This window comes from Dermacentor andersoni, chromosome 7 (genome assembly GCF_023375885.2).
Source record: "Dermacentor andersoni chromosome 7, qqDerAnde1_hic_scaffold, whole genome shotgun sequence".
In the NCBI taxonomy this organism is placed as follows: domain Eukaryota; kingdom Metazoa; phylum Arthropoda; class Arachnida; order Ixodida; family Ixodidae; genus Dermacentor; species Dermacentor andersoni.
The window spans coordinates 37,436,475-37,454,965 of NC_092820.1; the positions used below are offsets into that span (position 1 = coordinate 37,436,475).

At 41.6% G+C, this 18,491-nt stretch overlaps 1 long non-coding RNA gene across 1 annotated transcript; it reads right to left on the reverse strand.

Moving 5' to 3' along the window:
* Positions 1-1,984: 1,984 nt before the first annotated feature.
* On the reverse strand, positions 1,985-15,001 carry LOC140219246 (uncharacterized). The gene is made up of 2 exons (XR_011895381.1): positions 14,817-15,001; positions 1,985-3,594 (listed from the first exon to the last, which is right to left on the reverse strand). It is a non-coding gene; the product is annotated as an uncharacterized lncRNA (long non-coding RNA).
* Positions 15,002-18,491: the final 3,490 nt, after the last annotated feature.

Genomic DNA, 18,491 nt, shown 5'->3' on the forward strand with positions numbered 1-18,491 from the left:
CTCGCTCTGCCGATTCTTCTTTGCTGGGGATGTGTTTTAGCGTCATCCTTAACCTTCCGTTGCATGCCGCTGTGATTTTCGACCAGCCACCGCAAACTGAATAAGGGAAAGCGGACCTATCGCAGACGCCGGCACAACCCTTTTCATCCGGTTATCGAATTTCAGTGCACTCCACTTGAACTTGCTCCTCGCCTCTTGTCAGCCAGTTAGACAAGACAAGCCGTTCAGTGTAGGCAATGTTATTCGTTCTTAAAACAAACAAAAGTGGCCTCCTATAAACGAGGAGAGCGTTTGATTGGTCAGTTCAGACAACCCTGCCAGTCACCGTCCTATGTTTGCGTCGGCGGGTACGTAAATTTTACTTCGGGAGATTGGAATAAAAAGACATTGGAATGGTATTTTACGTTATCATGGTTTCGCAATTCAGCAAATTAGGTCAAACCGCATCTAAAGCGCACAAAATGGATTTATTACGCACTGATCTAATACGTGAGCAGGACTTTTCGCAGAAACTCTCGTAGACGTGGCAACAACTTTAAATAACTTCCAATTTCATTTACTAGTTGTTAGTCTGTTTTGAATGCTCTTACCGAAGCAGTTTACATAACGGCGAGATCTGTTTTTTGCGTAGAGTTAGGGATATGTGAATTTGCTGCTGATAATTTCTTAGCTTACCAAACTTGAGCATTTTTTTTAATTTCGCATACTATATCTATATCTGGTTTCCCACGGTCGTTAGAATTTTACTTTGTCTCTCGAACGGAAGAAATTTCATTGAAATCGGCCAAGGGTTGCCTCGTAAAAGCATTTCTGTGTTTTGCATGTAACTCAAAAGGTGGCGTCAGAGTTAGCACCGAGCTGAAGCTTCCTCGCAACGCTCAACATTGCTATTGCTTTCAATACTTTGTCCTTCCGGTGAAACTAACTTTTCTTGCTGTTTATTATGCTTCACTTGGCTGCACATGTGGAATATATATCTATTTATTTATCTGTCTCTCTGCGTGTCTGTGTGTCTCTGTATCTGTCTCTCTGTATATTTATTTATTATTACCCCAAATATTATATACAAGCAACAGCTAGATTCTATCGCCTTGTTGCGGTGAATAAAGCTTTCGACTGCAGCCAGAACGCAAGGAATATTGTCATAGCTACTACACTGTAAACAGGTTTGACCCTTTTAGGGAGTTTTGGCCTCGTTGCATAACTTCAGCCCTTAAGGGAGGACAATATCCTCCATTCGAACGGAGTTTTTTTTTACACCCTTGTGTTTGGTGGTGTTAAGGGGAATTATGGGAGTTTTTTAATTCTCCTTTGAACACCAACCCCTGAGTGGTTGCAGGAGTCTATATGGAGAATTATGGGAGGTTTTTAATTCTCCTTTGAACACCAACCCCCGAGTGGTTGCAGGAGTCTATATGGGGAACGTTGGGAGTTTTTCATTCCTCTTTTGAACACCAGAACTATGGAAGTTCTTATGAGGAGCTTTGGGAGCTTTTACAAGTTGACATGGGTATTTCATTTTGCTTCTTATGGGAATTTATAGGAGAAGCGATGGGAGTTCTTACGTACATATTTTCGGAAACGTTTGGCTTCTTAAGGGCGTTTTGAAGGATACCTTTGGGAAATTATTTTACCTCCTTGTAGGAGTGCTTAGGTGTAAACCTGGGAGCAACCGTTCCCATATTTTGGGAGCTCTGCTTAAGGGAGCACTTATGGATATTTTTGAGAGTTCGATTTTTGCTTTTTATGGGAACATATACGAGAATGCTTGGGAGTGAATTTTTACAGCTTTAGGGAGCTGTTTTACTAAGGGAGTTTTAAACAGATGTTTTGGGAGTGCATTTTAGCTCCTTATTAGGGCTTTTACAGGTAGGTCTGGGAGTTTATTATGCACTTTTTGGGAATTTTACGAGGTTGAAGGGAGTTCTTTTTGTGTGTGTGTTTAGTAGATTGTCTGACGAGTGCAAAAACCATGACAAAGCAATAAAATGTCTGGAAATTTATTGCAGTTCCAGAATCAAATGTGCCAGCATGATAGTACAATCAATGACTATTAGCATAATGAAGTGAAATAATTCAATAAATTGGATACAAACAAGCAAACCAGTTTGACAGGAAATTCAAGCATATTGCAAGCTTCAGTACAGTTGAAAATCCACAAGTGCAGCCAAGACTGAAATTCAGCGGCTCAAAACATCATGAGCTATTGGGCAGTCCTTGCATGCATTAGAACAGGCCACATTTGTTTTTGCATGTAAAAAGCATGCTACAAAAAATGATGCAAAGGAGGCCAGACAGCACAAATGACCTAGAACATAATGAAAGTACCTTTGAATACCTATGCTATTTCTAATAGACATCTACGTACAACTTATTCTCTCATGTAACACACAGCTGCAAAGAAAAAGAAGTGGTACCACCCACTCTGAATCAATTTCCTTAGCGTGCAGCACCTGAAATTCAAGCTTGCCAGCTAGAGAACATGACAAGTTCACAGCAAAATGGGCATAATGTGATAACAGTAGACAAACAGGTGATATCTGAGGCTGAAGTTAATTCAACAAGGGGACTAGTCGTCATCAGGGAAAGAAAATCCAAGCAGACAATTCCAGCTCACACTTACTTGCATACACAGATGTCGCTACATAGGTTTGTGTTGTGATGCCCCATGACCTAAGTCAACATCAAAGAGGTTCATTAAAGAGTGGCACATATGCAGTGGCACACACCCAGCGTACATACACAAGTTTGTGTCAAAAAAGTTCATTGGAGAGCTGCATCTACCCAGTGGCCCCAAGTGCTCGTAGTAGCCCCAGGGGCACATACTGAATTTCCACAAATATAAGGATTTTTTTTTCAAAATTTCTGGCGTCAGAAGACGCCTCGCATTATATAACTGACATAGACACAAACAAGATCACTCATAGAAATTGGTGCGAGCAACCTGCCAAACTCCCATACTTCTACACACCTTGCTACCCCAACTAAACCCCCATGGTGAGCATTTAAACTTACCTCACCTTCTCTATGCACTCACTCATTTTGCTGGATATCCATGGAGTGGAGAAAAGTGAACTATATAAATACTGCCAAGGAAAACGGTTGTTACCCTAACGAAGAAGTCCACTTCTCAAAAAAATTTCTCCACCTGACATAACACTTGTTCGACCTCTGCTGATCACCTTCAGCTGAATATTGCATATCACACAAAGCAGCAATTCAACTATAATTTTTAGTTTTATAATGAAACAAAAATTTCTTAGGATGTGAAAGAAAATATGATACAGGAACCTTTAACAGTATCCATAAGTGTGAAATTTTTACACAGGCAAAGAGGCAAACACTTTGCCACCAGGGCACACATAAGGCGTCATTACATTTTCTCTGCAAAAAGCCTTAACACCCCGACGACAGGTGGTGTTGCATGAAGCCATGCATGCATTTCAAAAAATAGGCATTTTGTATTTTCTTCTTCCGCAAGATCAAGGCAGGCAGGCTGTGATGCTGTGCAAACAGTGGTGGCCTTCAAAAGGGAAGGAATCCACACAAAAAGCCATGGTACTGTTGAGATGGCAGTGCATGATAGGGAGCATTCTGGAAAACCAAAGAAAATAGATTATGTACTATTGTATTGCAAACAGACACCGCATGAATATTTAAACATAGCATCACCAATTATTCAATAGTGCTGGGCCATTCAATGCTACCACTCCAAGTGCATCTTGGCCACCTCAGATTTTAGGAAAAATTACAGCCCATTGTACAGTTGCAGGCTGGATGAAGTGGAGAGTATGACGAAAGCCCGTCTGGTCGGGATGATGCATACTAAAAGGAAGAGGTCCAGACACCGACCAAAATGTTTAAAATAGTTTTTTACATTTTCAAATTCAAATAACTTCAAAAATTCAAATAAGTACTTTAAACCATTTTGGTCAGTGTCCAGACCTCTTCCTTTTAAGTCGCAGAATGCACAAACAGACTACTTCGCGAAAATTTCACATGGTGTGAGTATCGTTATCTTGTAGGCTAAGGTTGAAACATCACGGCACTGACAAAGCTACAAACAAGTGTTTCTACGAATGACCACAAGGCCTTCCAGAATGTTTCATTATGTGAGATAGACCATTAATGTTTTTTATCTGCAAAGAGTATCTTCTTATTCTGACTAAGTATAATAGACCTTCGAGCAGTTTCTGAAAAGTATTTTCATCCAGCTCGGGTGGTTTATAGGCGCAAATAACCAATTTAGGAACCCCCATTTTGTAGTGAAGAAAGCTTATATTAAAAAAACCTATAGCTGCAGTGATTAAAAGCTTCTGAAATTTCGAATCAACTCTTTATGTCTGCAGAAGCTCTTTAATTAGGTATTAGGACGCCTTGCAGCACTGACAATGAAAGGAAATCATGACAACATATTACAAAAACTAATAAAATGAATGTGTTCTTGATAATATATGTTGTTGTATTATACACAGATTATACAAAACACCAGCAGTAATGTGCATATCTTCAGAGTGCACACACAGTTCACCAACGTAATAATAAATACAGGTCAACATCATAAAGCAACACATAGGTACTGGCGTTTTTCTTTCACATTGGCCTAAAAACCAATCACATGAGCATTCAGCCATCATATAAGCAGCACCTGCTTGCATGAATTCAAGGAACTTTCAGATGTGCAAAATCGTTTAGGAGCTTTTAAGCAATAGGCATGACACTACTATTATGATTAATTTGTTGCCTGTAAGTGGTAAATCAAGTGAACTGCCAGTTGTCCTTCCGGTGAAGGATATTACAGAAAATGTGAGGACAAAAAGATTATAGTAGCTATTTGGAACTCATGAATGTTAAGAAGATAATATGCAATGTTACCATGCTGACAGACAGTCAGATAAAAGATGATACAAAGAAAATATTATATATAGATTACACAGATGCAAGCATTCTGCTTCTTTATTGCTGCAAAACTCTGTAGTTATAGAAGTGCTTCATCCCCTGAAAAATATTTTTAGCAATACATTCACTATGGAGTTCTATTGAGGATGCATCAGATTTGCATGCTACAAGTGGTTTGAGCTGTTCACAGACAGACATCTGGCTTGTAAACGCAAGAGCATGACGAAATACTGCAAGTGCTCCAGAAAAATGCTTGCATGGTAAGGGAAATGACAAAAACAAGAATGTGGATGAAAAGACCAAACTGCCCCAAAGTCTAATTTTAGCAATGTAAGGTTTTATGAAACATAATTACAGTTCTAAGACAAAACAAAATACCAACATGATATGCAGAGAATGGGTGCTGGACATCAAGCAACCTCACTAAACAATGATTACATACATAAAAACAACACATTCGCAGGAAATTTCACAATACACGACATATAAACTATGTGATTCATGATGCACCCATGTCATACATCATATTGTTCAAGTAACCAACTTCTTTATTCAAGACCCCTGTAGAAGGTTTGTTAATGCAGTTATTGGTTTCTTGGATGGAAAAGACCTAGTATACAAATCTGCACTTCCCTGCCTTATATTTGCAAACTGCATGTGTACAGTCACAGTTTGGCATGTTTTGCAATGTTTTGTGAGATATCCAGATGCTGTTACCACCTACATCTGTGCACAATGCTCCTGCAGCCTGCCATTACCACAAATCCTGGTCTATCCTACATAATACCCCAGTCACACGGGCACTTTCAAAGTCCTTTGAACCAAAGATTCTTTACTTCAAGGGAGAATGTGCACTGTCACACAGGCACAGCAAAGGAGCCCTACTGGAAGGTGGCTTTGAGTCAAAGGAGTGCGCGTTCGTCCTTTGAAACCTCAAGGGAATACTCCCAAGCCTAGAGGGCGTCTGACAGTAGAAAAAATAATCTAAAGATATGGAAGTTCAATTTTTACTTCTTCAGAACAAGCTTATAAGTACTGAATACTGTTACTAAAGTACTAAACACTTTCGGGACACCCGCAATCTCCATCATGAAAGCGCCGGTACAGCAACACCGGTACGGCCTGTCGTCAGCAGCAACCTCGACACAACACGGTTGCCATGTGCGATTTGGTTCTTTGGTTAGTGGCTGCTAGGCATCCCAGTCTCCTTGGCTTTTTTCCGCACATCTTTCCTTGTCACTTTTGTTTTTTAGTTTTTACAGCATTTACGTGTACCTACCGCTACCTAGCCACAACAAACGAAACAAAGCAGCTGAAGCAAAGGCAACAATGAATAATCGACGCCAATGTGCGGTGTACGAAGCGGTACACATGGTGGCCATCATTACAATAAATACATCTGTTTGTGATAAAGTAATGCCTTTACTACGTGTGCATTTTGTTTTGATGTTTCTATGTATTAGGAAAAATAAATGTTGCTGAAAAAAATGTGACAAATTTATTATAAGACGCATTGGGCTATATTTTTTTATTACTTTCAAGGTGATGGTAGCGCTAAGGATACATTGCGGTCTCTGTTAAAAGCTTCAACGGAGACTACCTGGAGACCATGTAGCACCGACATATATCCGTTGAACTAATGTCTTTGAAAGCTCAATGCTCCTTAACTTCAAAGGACCTTTGGCATGCTCGTGTGACGGGTATAACACTTGCTGCTGAAGGCATTAAAGGCACTCAAAGGTGCCTCAAAGACAGGCTGAGCATTCTGCGCAGGTTAGCGTGTCAGCAAGGCCTGAAACACTTGCAGGACATTGTAAAAGATGTCAATACATGGCAAAATACAACAGCACAACATACTCAGAAAAAATGTAAAGGTAAAATTCCACACTGATATATAAGGGCCTTCCCAGACAAACCGATAAATGCAATAGCACACCTTCTATTGAAATCTCGAATATAAAAATTGATTACTTGAAAAAGATGTACGGTACATGCAAAATAAAATGAGTGATGTATGTTATATGTCACGTGTAGTCAAATTTTGCTGCAAATTTGAGCATTTCATGCATGCATATAATCGCACTCATGTACTAAAACAAGTTCATGTGTAGTGCTCATCCTGTGCATTTCATGTGTTTCATCTTATAGTGTAGTAACTATGTTTCCTAATGCCAGTAACCAACTCTCCCAGCTTTCAGCAATAGTATGCAAGATTATTTATTCTTAGAAGTATGATAGCAGGAAGAAACAAGGATAAAGACCTGTCAACAGGACTAGCATCAACTACAAGCTGATTTGGCTCCTGGATGGAAACGAGTATTAGTAATCGTAATCATTATCAATGTTTCAATGAGGGAGTGGGTGAACCCAGAACTTGCACAAATAACTACAGTAGCCACATGGCTGAACATATGAGCCGTGGGTGTTTCCCTATCTTCCAGCACATGAGGTTAGTTGCAGAGCCCCGAGAGAGCTGAGAGGGAAGTGATTGTGATTTTCCACATTAGCAAATAAAGATCGACATGTGTCGGAAAATAATCACCATCTCTCATCGAAAACATGTAATTGTTTATAGAGCACTTATCCTCAATTCATTACACAGATTGCGTTAGGTGACTAATTTGTTTTACTACTGTTCTTAGTGCCCCATACAAGATTAACCTTTTCCATGCCAATTTTATTTTCAGAAAACCACTGAAATTTCTAAAATATTTTTATTAGCTATTCTTTGTGAAGAGTTTTTATTACTGCAATATCAGCAGTTCGTTTAAAATTTTCTGCTGCCTTTTACTAGCTGTTTTTCATGTTTTTAGGTTGCAAACAGACAAGGACGCAGAAACTGTCTACATGAAGCATATTTTTTTAAATAAAGTCAAGCGTGCTTTTGTTACCCTCCATGAAAAATGTTATTGCAGGAAGAAAGGTGGTTAACCGAGGGCCCCTATTTTTATTATTCATATCATAAGAAGCCAACAAACACTGACACCAAGGACAACATAGGGGAAATTACTTGAGCTTAATAAATGAAATAATGAAACGATAAATTAATGGAAATGAAAGTGGATGAAAAAACAACCTGCCACAGGTGGGGAACAATCCCACAACCTTCGCATTTCGCATGCGATGCTCTACCAATTGAGCACCGCGGCGCCGTTTACCGATCCACTTTCTTGGGTATTTATGTTTCCTTGTAGAACCCTGGGAGTGTTAGCCAGCGTTACCACTCACAGACCTTGGCGGCGGACATGGAACATTCTTTCTGCCGCAGGCGTCACGAGAACGTGATCTTTTTTTAGTGAAGGCAACCGGTCAATAAACCCACACATGCTACCTGAAGGCATCAATGTTGCCTGATTCGAGACACTCGTTATGTAATAAATGAGAAGAAAGAGGGTTAACCGAGGGCCCAATTTTTACTAGTAATATCATAAGAAGCCAACAAACACCAAGGGCAACATAGGGGAAATTACTTGAGCTTAATAAATGAAATAACGAAATGATAAATTAATCGAAATGAAAGTGGATGAAAAAACAACTTGCCACAGGTGGAGAACGATCCCACAAGTTCACTTTCTTTTTTTTGGGGTGGGGGCAAAAACTGAACACATAACTAATCACTGATCTATCATGCAAGTGGTGTTTGCCTATCTCAATAGTCTATATAAAGACAGAAAACTAGGCTCAGGTGTTTTTATCTCTAAAAGAAAAGACAAGCTTTTATACGGCAACCTATCAACTTGAAGCCCACGGTAGTAGTTCTCTTCTATGGCATCTAGCTGTTGAGCACGAGTCAAATAAAAATTAATGCAAATGTATTAGTGTTCCATGCTTTTAATGCATGGAAAAGGGACACTAAAGGAAATTAATGAGTTAAGTTAGATTAGAGGTTAGCCTTTTGTAATAACAAATTCATCATTTATACCAAGAACAGAGCTTTTATAAGCAAGAAAATTAGAGAACTGGAACATCAAAGGGCACCAACTAATATATTGAACCAAATTCTGTAGTTTTATTTGCCAAAACCACAATATGATTATGAGGCATGAAGTACGAGGGATTCTGGAATAATTTTGACCCCCTTGGTTACTCTACTGTGCATACAGTGCAAAACACACATGCATTTTTGCATTTCACACCTATCAAAATGCAGCTGCCACAGCTACAATTTGATTATCCACCATCAGGCTTGGCAGCGCAACACCAAACAGCCCAACTCAGAGCCCATGCTTGTCAGCAACCTTCTGCAGTGAGTGCATCACTTGGTGCTCATGAGGCAGTACTTCCAGCTGCTTCAGCTGCTTTAAAGTGTGCGCACTGCTGGCTTTTGCTGTTTTACAGCCCTTAAAGCCCAACCACAACAAAAGTTAGGGCTGCATAAAAAAATGATTCAAACAGTGTAAATACAAAACAGCATTCTAGCAATCTTGATACCGAGACTGAAATGAATGCCACAATTACCAGTAACTGGCAGTGAGGCATGACTCAGATTGCAGGGCACCTTAGTGTGGCCTACGAGATAAGGGACCACCTGCAGCTGCCTGCAGTGATAAAAACCTGAAGGCGATGTGGACTCTCGTCATAGCCACTAACCACCAGGTTCATGTGTCGTCTGCTAATACAGTATTAAAAGAATATCAAAAAGAAAATTAGATACCAGCCCCGCAGCTTTGCCAAGATGACTACAGTAGTATTTACTACTAATTTATTACCAATATAGCCAAAGTGAAATTTCATTGCATTTGGAATTTAAGCTTTTGCAGTAGGGGTTTTGAGATGTGATAATCGCAATGCTCCTGTGCTTTGTGACATTACATCACTAGATATTTGACAACGCCGTGGTTCTAAGTGTTTTTACATACATCGATATCTTGATTCTTTTACAACCTAACTCTAATATGACACATGAGAATACGGTAGATAACATTTGAAATGTCTTTAATGGGCACGGAAAAGGACTAACCTTTACACATGAGACACGCATGGTGAAAGCATTGTAAGCAAGGCTCCCACGTGTCTTTAAATAATTTTTCACTTTGGTCGGTCTCAGTTCTGTTTTTTCCCTTGACTCTTCCTAACCGGACAAGACTTCGTCAGACTCAACTTCATTAACCCATTGACAATATGCTGCATATCTTAGGTAAACATTTGATGCTCACCCTAACGCATGTTTCCTGAAGTTACCAACTAAGAGCAAAGAAAGGTTAGCTACTGTATGAACCAGCCTAAATCCATGTTAAGCCCACAATTGCCCAATGTGCCTTGAATAGGCTCTAAAAATGTGTATTAACACAAGGCGCAATAGATTTTGTGCTCACGTTGGCATGTTCATAACACCTGGCCTCCCTCACTCTCATCATCGGAATCTCACAATCCCTACTGCGAAAACTTCAGGAGTGGAAAGCAGCAAAGGTAACAGTGTGCAGTTTGAAGCAGCCAGAGGCACTGCCTCATGAGCACAGCAGTTGCACTCACTGAAGAAGGTTAATGACAAATATGGGGCCCCATTCGTGCTGCTGGTTCCGAAGAAGCCATCTAAGCTTTTTTCCCACGCTTGAGTGTAAAAATACAGCTGCTTTTAACAAAAGGCATGCAACACCGTTCATGAATTGTGCCATTGGAATGGTTTACCAAATAACCTCTTACTTCTGGTAAGCTCTACACAAGCCAAATTGGACGCTGCACTGATGAAAGGGCAAGAGAACATTTGCAGAATATAAAAACAAAGTAAGACCAATGTAGGTGAGCATTGTAACACATGCACTTGTCATCCACAACTTGAAATATATTCTTGGCAGAAGTAGAAACATGAATTCACAACTGATATCAGAAGCTCTTTTAATATCAAAGAATGACTGTAATTATTCTTTTTTTTCTATTTCTCACAAGTATGTGTATGAATGTTTTTTGCTTTCGGTTTACACAGGTTGCTACACCTCCATTTGTTTGACCCTGTTCCCTTCTTTGCAATCTTTCCTCCCTCCCCCTCTTTTATGAACTTCCAGAGAGATTATATGAATAGTTCCTGCTTTCTTAGAAAACATGGCACACACGCGGTGGATGTGGAACATCCTTTCTGCTGCAAGCATCACAAGTACGTGATCTTTTTGGGTGAAGGCAACTGGTCAATAAAGCCCCACATGCCAACTGAAGACATCAATGTTGCCGGAATCGAGACCCTTGTTATGTAATGAACGAGAAGAAAGCAGGTTAACCGAGGGGCCCGATTTTTATTAATCATAAGACGCCAACAAACAAAGGCACCAAGGACAACACAGGGAAAATTAACGGAACTGAAAGTGGATGAAGAAACAACTTCCTGCAGGTGGGGAACGATTCCACATCTACGCATTACGTGTGTGATGCTCTACCGATCGAGCTAACACAGCACCGTCTTCCCATCTATTTTCTGGGGTATTTATGTTACTACTAGAACTAACCCTGGGATTGTTAGCCAGTGCCACCACTCACGAACCTTGGCGATATGTAGAGCATCCTTTCTGTCGCAGGCATCACGAGTATGTGATCTTTTTGGGTGAAGGCAATTGGTCAATAAACCCACACGTAGTACCTGAAGGCACCAATGTTGCCAGATTCGAGACCCTCGTTATGTAATGAACGAGAAGGGGGTTAACCAAGGGGCCCGATTTTTTACTGCTGGTGTAGTACACACTTTCCTGCGTTTAGGGTGATGCCAGCTTCTTGCAGGTGCTGAAGTACTTTGTGCAGTCGTGCATCATGTTCTGTCTTCGTGCGGCCAAACACTATTATGTCGTCTTGCAGACATGCTTGGCCGTCCAGGCCTTCTAGCAGTCTTAGCATTTCCCAGTGGAAAAATTCAGTTGCTGTGGAAATTCTGAAGGACAATCAGAGGAACTTAAAATGGCCAAGTGGCGTCAGGAAAGTGTTGTACCTCTGGGACTCGGGTAACCAGTAACCAATATCCGGCTATAGCATCAAGTTTGCTAAACCAGGCAGCTCCGGTGAGTTTGGCCAGGCAATCATTGATGGTGGGCACTAAGACTCATTCTCACAGAATGTTCTATTTTAACCCTCCAAAGTCACTGCAGATTTGAAGCTCGCCTCCTTTATTTTTAGCCACTACCATAGGTGCATGCCACTCTGTGGTTTCTTCGACCTTTATGATGACACCCAGGCTCTCCGTTCTCTCCAACTCACATTTGGACACTTGGCAACATGGGCAGAGGTACTCGCCCCGAGTACATAATAGCACACCGCTTGGCATCAGGGAGTAGCGATATATTGTAATCAGTCCTGAGAAGGTAGGCCTAGGTCTGTAGCCAGGTAGAGGTAGTGGCATAAAATGTTGGCTGGGTCGCTGACCTTGCCTTTTGACTCCGCTACTTCTAGGAGACTTGGTTGGACATTGAAGGATTTGATTGCGGGGGGACGTCAAAAAGTGCGTCATGCAGCTTGTCTATTACATAAATTTGTTCTTGACACAACCAGCCATTTCAGCACACGGTAGCAGTCTAACCGTTGCTTTTTTTGGTCCTGCCGGGTCCGAGCAGCTGTTCTTTTGCTTGCTTCAGGTTTCCCGTGACTTGTTCGTCGTAGAGGCTTGTTGGCATGGCAGTCACATCTGCACCAGTGTCTACCTTGAAGCCATTGACCATCACATTGATTTTTCATGGCCCAGGATCCTGTTGGTCAGTTAATTGTCCAAGTAAACCTCTTCCAAAACAGCTTGGTATGTGCATTTTGTTCTGCTTTTTGGAAGCGGAAAAGCATATGGCAGCTGTGTTCCTTTTTACTGCAGGCACTGCATGTTTTGCCATTCGCCGTGCACATAGTGTGTGATGGTGAACCATAGGTGTCTTGTTGAGCCATACCACTTGCATGTCAGCGCAGTTTGGTCACGCTGGATTTTACGAGAATTATTTGACTTTCCTTTGCTCTTCGAGAAGCTGTGCATGGTGTCTACAGCTTCAAGTGATTGTAGCTGTGGCCGTAGGTCCTTTTGCTGCTGTTTGATTGTTGCCGCCATGTTGCGAGCAGCGTTGACAGCGGCTTCCAGAGTAAGCTCAGCATTAAGTTGCAGCTTCTCACTTACCTACGTGTCTGTGGGACCGACCACGAGTCTATCACAGATCAGTTCCTCTTTCAGGGCGCTGTACTCAGAGGCTTCAGCGAGCCTGAAGAGTTCGGTGATGAACATATCGGCTGTCTCATGCACGTCTTGCTTCTGGCTGTTGAACTTTGCACACTCGTATATCATGTTCATCCGTGTCAGGAAATTTTTTATGAACAGTTGCATTACTGTGTTGAAGTCGAGTTTCTCAGCATCACAGAGCCTGAGCAAGGCTAGGACGTCTTTGGATTCAAGACCCATGGCATAAATGAGTGTGTTCACCTGCGTCTCGTCGTCGTCTTTGGTCTGGAGATAGCTCTATAGCCCTCCCTTCTCGTGAGCCACCGTTTCTACTCCTCGGGCTGCCGAAAATCAAGTTTTTCCGGCAGTTTGACGACGAACGAGTTTAGTGGAGCTGCGTGCTGGGCTGTGGACACTGTAGGTGAAGCCATGGGTAGCAAAGTTTCGTATTCACCGCAGTGCGCTGTGATGTAGACTTCTACTTGCGTGGTGCATTTCTCACAGCGTTGTCGAGTATCCCACCGTTGCCTCCATGTCATGGTCGGGTGACGAGCATACGTGATTGACAAAACGTAAGTGTTAACTGGAACTGTTTACTAGGTTGTGTATGCAAAACAAGCACGGCTACATGCCGGCTCGGCTTACACGGTCTGGTCCGCTCTCCCAGAGGCGTTGTTCCGCATCTTACATGACCGTGTACACAGCGCCATCTCGTTGCGGTAGCTCGCATGACACGGTGCACCAGTGTAACTCAATGGACAGCAACTTCAAAAAAAGTATATTTCGGAAGGCTGCCCAAGTTTAAACAACTCTCAGTTAACGTTAAGGCGATTTGCCCTCTTATTAACATGCACATTTACGCCACTAGACCATAACCTCATTGCTACATTATAGCACAGTTTTGGTCCGAATTAAAACACTGATATAACACAGCGGAAAAGTTACGAATAAGTGCCATAAATACAAAGAATATTAGAAGGGCATACACTATCATTCTTGCTAACTGCTCATTTGTTGAAATTATGGCAGTCTTCTGAATTATAATTTTTAAACGTGCTGCCCATTGAGTTATGATAATGCATTGCGGTGAAATTTGATAGATGGCCGCAGAGCCAATTCAACATTTCAGTTTCAACCACAGCTAGTTACCCCTATGCTTTTCTTGGCTTCATTGCCTCCTGGCTTTATATGGTCGTGATTTTAAAAAAATGAAGTCCGTTTTCCTTCTCATTCATTCATGCGAGGGTTTGAAACCTCACAGCTTTGATGCCTTTAGGTAGCATGCATGGGTTTATTAGCCACATGCCTGCTCTCTTCAGTTCAGGTGTTACGCGACACCATCGTGCAAAAAAAGATGTTCCACATCTGCCCACCATGGCTCTAAATGGCGCTGGCTAACACTCCCAGGGCATAAATACCATAAATACCCAAGTTAGCACAATTGGTAGTGCATCGCGTGTGTACTGCAAAGGTTGTGGGTTCAGTCACCACCACAGACAAGGTCCTTTCGTCTGCTTTCATGACTTTCTTTCAATATTTTCTACATTTCAATTTCAACCACAGCTAATTACACCAACGCTTTTCTTGGCTTAATTGCCTGCGACCTTTATATAATCAGCAAAAATAAGGTTACAAGAAAATTAAAATAAATAAGTGGAGGACAGGGTCATCGGTGTTCAAAGAAGCACCTTCCTTTTTGTATCGTTAACCAACATGTGCGCCCAATAGGTAACTCCTCTACCTGCACATCGAATGACAATGCAAGAGATGCAGCTGGAACCCACAGTCAAATATATGTACAGCATACCAATGCATCTCTCCTCCGAAGGTAGTGAAGAGCACAGGTGCCTGTAGAGTTGCGTGCCACGGTTCCTCTTGCCAACCCATGGAAAGGAGCATAAGTGATGCTGTAGAGCTTGCTCCTTCAAGCAGTGTTCAGGTATCCATTCATAATCCTGCATGTAGTGTCCAATGTATTGTAGATATCAAGACAGCTTCAGTCCTGCAGCAAATAAAGTGATCAGTTCTAACCAAAATGTTGAGATTGGCAGGCGCTTTGGCAGACACTTTGGCAGGCGGATGTTAAATGTTGAAGTTTCTGGGATGCCAGTGATAATTTCATTAAACATTATATGGGCCACTCATACAGGGATGGAAGCAGTCAAAGAAGTTTTGGAGCAGCTCTGGGAGGTGGCAAATTTGACACACTGGAGCATGAATTGCCCGTTTTCGAGCAGTAAATACATATTTACATGAGTAGCTTGGTAGAGGTCAATGAGTGAAATACAGGTATATGAAGAAAAGGTGTTCCTTATTTTACTTTACAGAGCACTATTTGATTATGGCAGATCAGTTCTGTGGAAGCCTGCAAGGCAAGTAAAATTCATGACAGGAAAAATTTTCACCCACCCTACTTTAGCATGAAGCTACGAAGGAGACCTGTACAGGTTTCTCGGAAACCACCATTAAATTACATACTGGATATGACAACTAACAGTGGCCAAGAAAAAAATTAATGAGTGCTTTCCGTGAACATCACCCACTCTATGTTGATAGGTTTATGTTTGTGCTACTCAAGTTTTTTTTTCCATTGTGAACAAGCAATTAATATGTACTTGTAATGAATGTTTATTTCCTTACTTATCGAATATGGTGCCAATGCAAAGGTTGTGGAATACGCCGAGAAATGACCGATAACAGCGTTACAACGACCTAGTTCATGTGTGGTCTTTTTTTTTCCGACAAAAAAAAAACAAACAAACAAGCGAATTTTTCTTTAGAAATTCACGTGACAATGCGCTCCGCAACAGTAATATAAGTGGTCTCAGACAGAAACAGTGTCATCAGTGCACTGCATATATTATGAATGTGCAAACCTGGGGCACAGTCTTGTAAAGGTTCGCAAAGCGAACTGTTACCAAGATCGCGCTACTTCGCATTTGGTAGGGACTGTACTTGCCCGCCAAAAACTGCTGACATGTCGAGAAAAAACTGCAGCTGCTCTTTCCCAGTGCCCCTATTTGACAAAGTTTTTGTAAAGATTGATGCAATAGTGCGCAGAAGCATTGTCATGGTAAGGACAGTTTATTTTCACCTTTTATTTATTTCACGGGCTTTCATTCTCGTGCCTTCACAAATCCTAGGCTGTCTTAAATGCTGTTACCGGCCATTTGTAACCATCATACAAAGCTTTTCACTGACATCTCATCGATTAGGTAAATCAAGACACTCATCAGATACAGTGAACACCATTCGAGTAGTGCACTCTGGTAATTTTTCATTCTTGGCAACCTGCAGTTGAGATAGCAGAATATTGCAGAATAAATGTGAAGTGACGTAGTGGTCATTGCATATTTGCGAGTATTTTATATCTGTTTTGACACACTGGTTGGAAAAAAGACATGAACGGGCATGTTAATTGCACTTGAGCTATGGTATACAAGTTTCCCTTGTTGTGCAAGGGCGTCTACATTAGACAGACGGGAAGGGGTATCAATGATTCATAATAAGGTTAGTTACAGCGCAACCTAAGACAAGGACAACAGAAGGTACAAAATGACGACACGGCGCTGTTTTGTACCTTCTGTTGTCCTTGTCTTAGGTTGCGCTGTAACAAACCTTAGTATGAATCCCAACCAACTGGCCCAATTTGCCGTTCTGATGCAGTATCAACGATTGCTTGGGCGAGCATAGTTACAACCTTCATAAAAGTTAACGAAGTAGGCCCCTTGCGATGCATTGCAAGACTTGTGGATGCAAACTAGTTTTTTTAAAGAATGTGTCATCATAGGATGCAGTAACATTCAACTGATGCGCGAGATTACTGATCAGGCTAATGCCATTGCCAAATACGTTAGGGTGTGCGTGAGTACACCCTCCTTATCTTTATCAGGCAAGGAACTTTACTTTCTAAGTTGGTCGGCACGTTTTCAGTGAACTGCAGCCGTCTGCTTCTTGTAAGGTTGTTGTTTTAGTTGTTTTTCTCATGTGTGCTATGAGCGGCGCATATAATGTGCAGTAGGGTCGTGGAATAAGACCAGTTAGAAGTTAGTGCTCATCCTGTCACCTGTACTTTTTCTTCCATACTCAAACTGAGTTATGCTAAAGCAAGATAAGAATCCATTCAGTCAGTTTGTGCCTTCGAACCAGTTCACCTCCACAGTGCACAATGATGCTTTTATAAAGGGACATGGAAAATATTGTTTATTTTCTTTGAATAAATAAAGTTTAGTATGAAGTTTCACACTGCATTTTGCAAGTTTTAATTACCCTAGTATAAATTTGTATTCTAGAATGTGAAGGATGAAAACAAGCATTTCCAACCTTACACATTTCCAATGACATCTAATCACTACAACTTAGAGGAAAGGCGCTACGATCTCAAACAGTCGCAACTTCTATCCGCGGTTGTTGTATATAAAGGCATTACGCACCGAGAGAATATGGTCAAATCTTAAAGCTAAAACTACGGTAAAGGCTTGTACCAACACGCTTAAACAAGGGAGAACATTTCAAAACACATAGTGCGGAGGTAAAAAAAATAGATCATGGAGTTTTACTTGCCAAAACTACAATCTGATTATGAGGCACGCCATAGTGGGGGGACTCCGAAATAATTTTGACCACCTGAGGTTCTTTAACGTGCACCTAAATCAAAGTACACGGGTGTTTCTGCATTCTGCCCCCATCAAAATGCGGCCGCCGTGGCCGGGAATTGATCCCACGACCTCGTGCTTAGCAGCCCAACACCATAACCCCTAAGCAACCACGGTGGGTACAGTGCACAGCTGTGAAAATTTTTCCTATACCAGAAATAAGTTTTTGGCCAGGGGCTCAAGAACCGGGGGAATCGCGCCCTGTCTGGCGCTGTTCACAGTGCCACCTCAGCCAACTGGCACATTTGCACGCGAGAACGAGAGCACCAAGTCCGGCCATGACTGGTAAACCCATATGACGATACATTACCAAAATATACAGTAACTAAAACAAAAGGACGCGTACAAACGAGATGTGTCCTTTTTATTCAACTGACATATAATCTTCGCGCCTTCTCCCCCTTGTACGATATAGAGGTTACACAGTTCTGCTTATTCTATCGTCTTACATCATGCATGCGCACTGAGCACATCAATACGTTCTGGATATCGCAGAAGCCGTTGTTCACGGCGTGAGACTCACGATAGCGAAGTCAAATGCGATCCTTCTAGAAATAAAGAAATTGTTTGCCTGCGACAAACTTTGCAAACAAGAAATAAAATACGAGCTTACCAAAATGCTTCGTCCAGGTTGGTGGTGGCACGCAGTTCGTTGGCGTTCACCGTTGCGCATTACGCTGTGTTGTTAATCACGCCGCCCTCGCTTGTAGGCGTGAGAAGAGCATCAAAGTATTATTCTTTTCTGTCAAATACTGCTGCTTCGTAAGTACAAATAGAAAATTTTGAGTTGTCAAGCCTACCCCAGCACACTGGCACATAACAGCTTC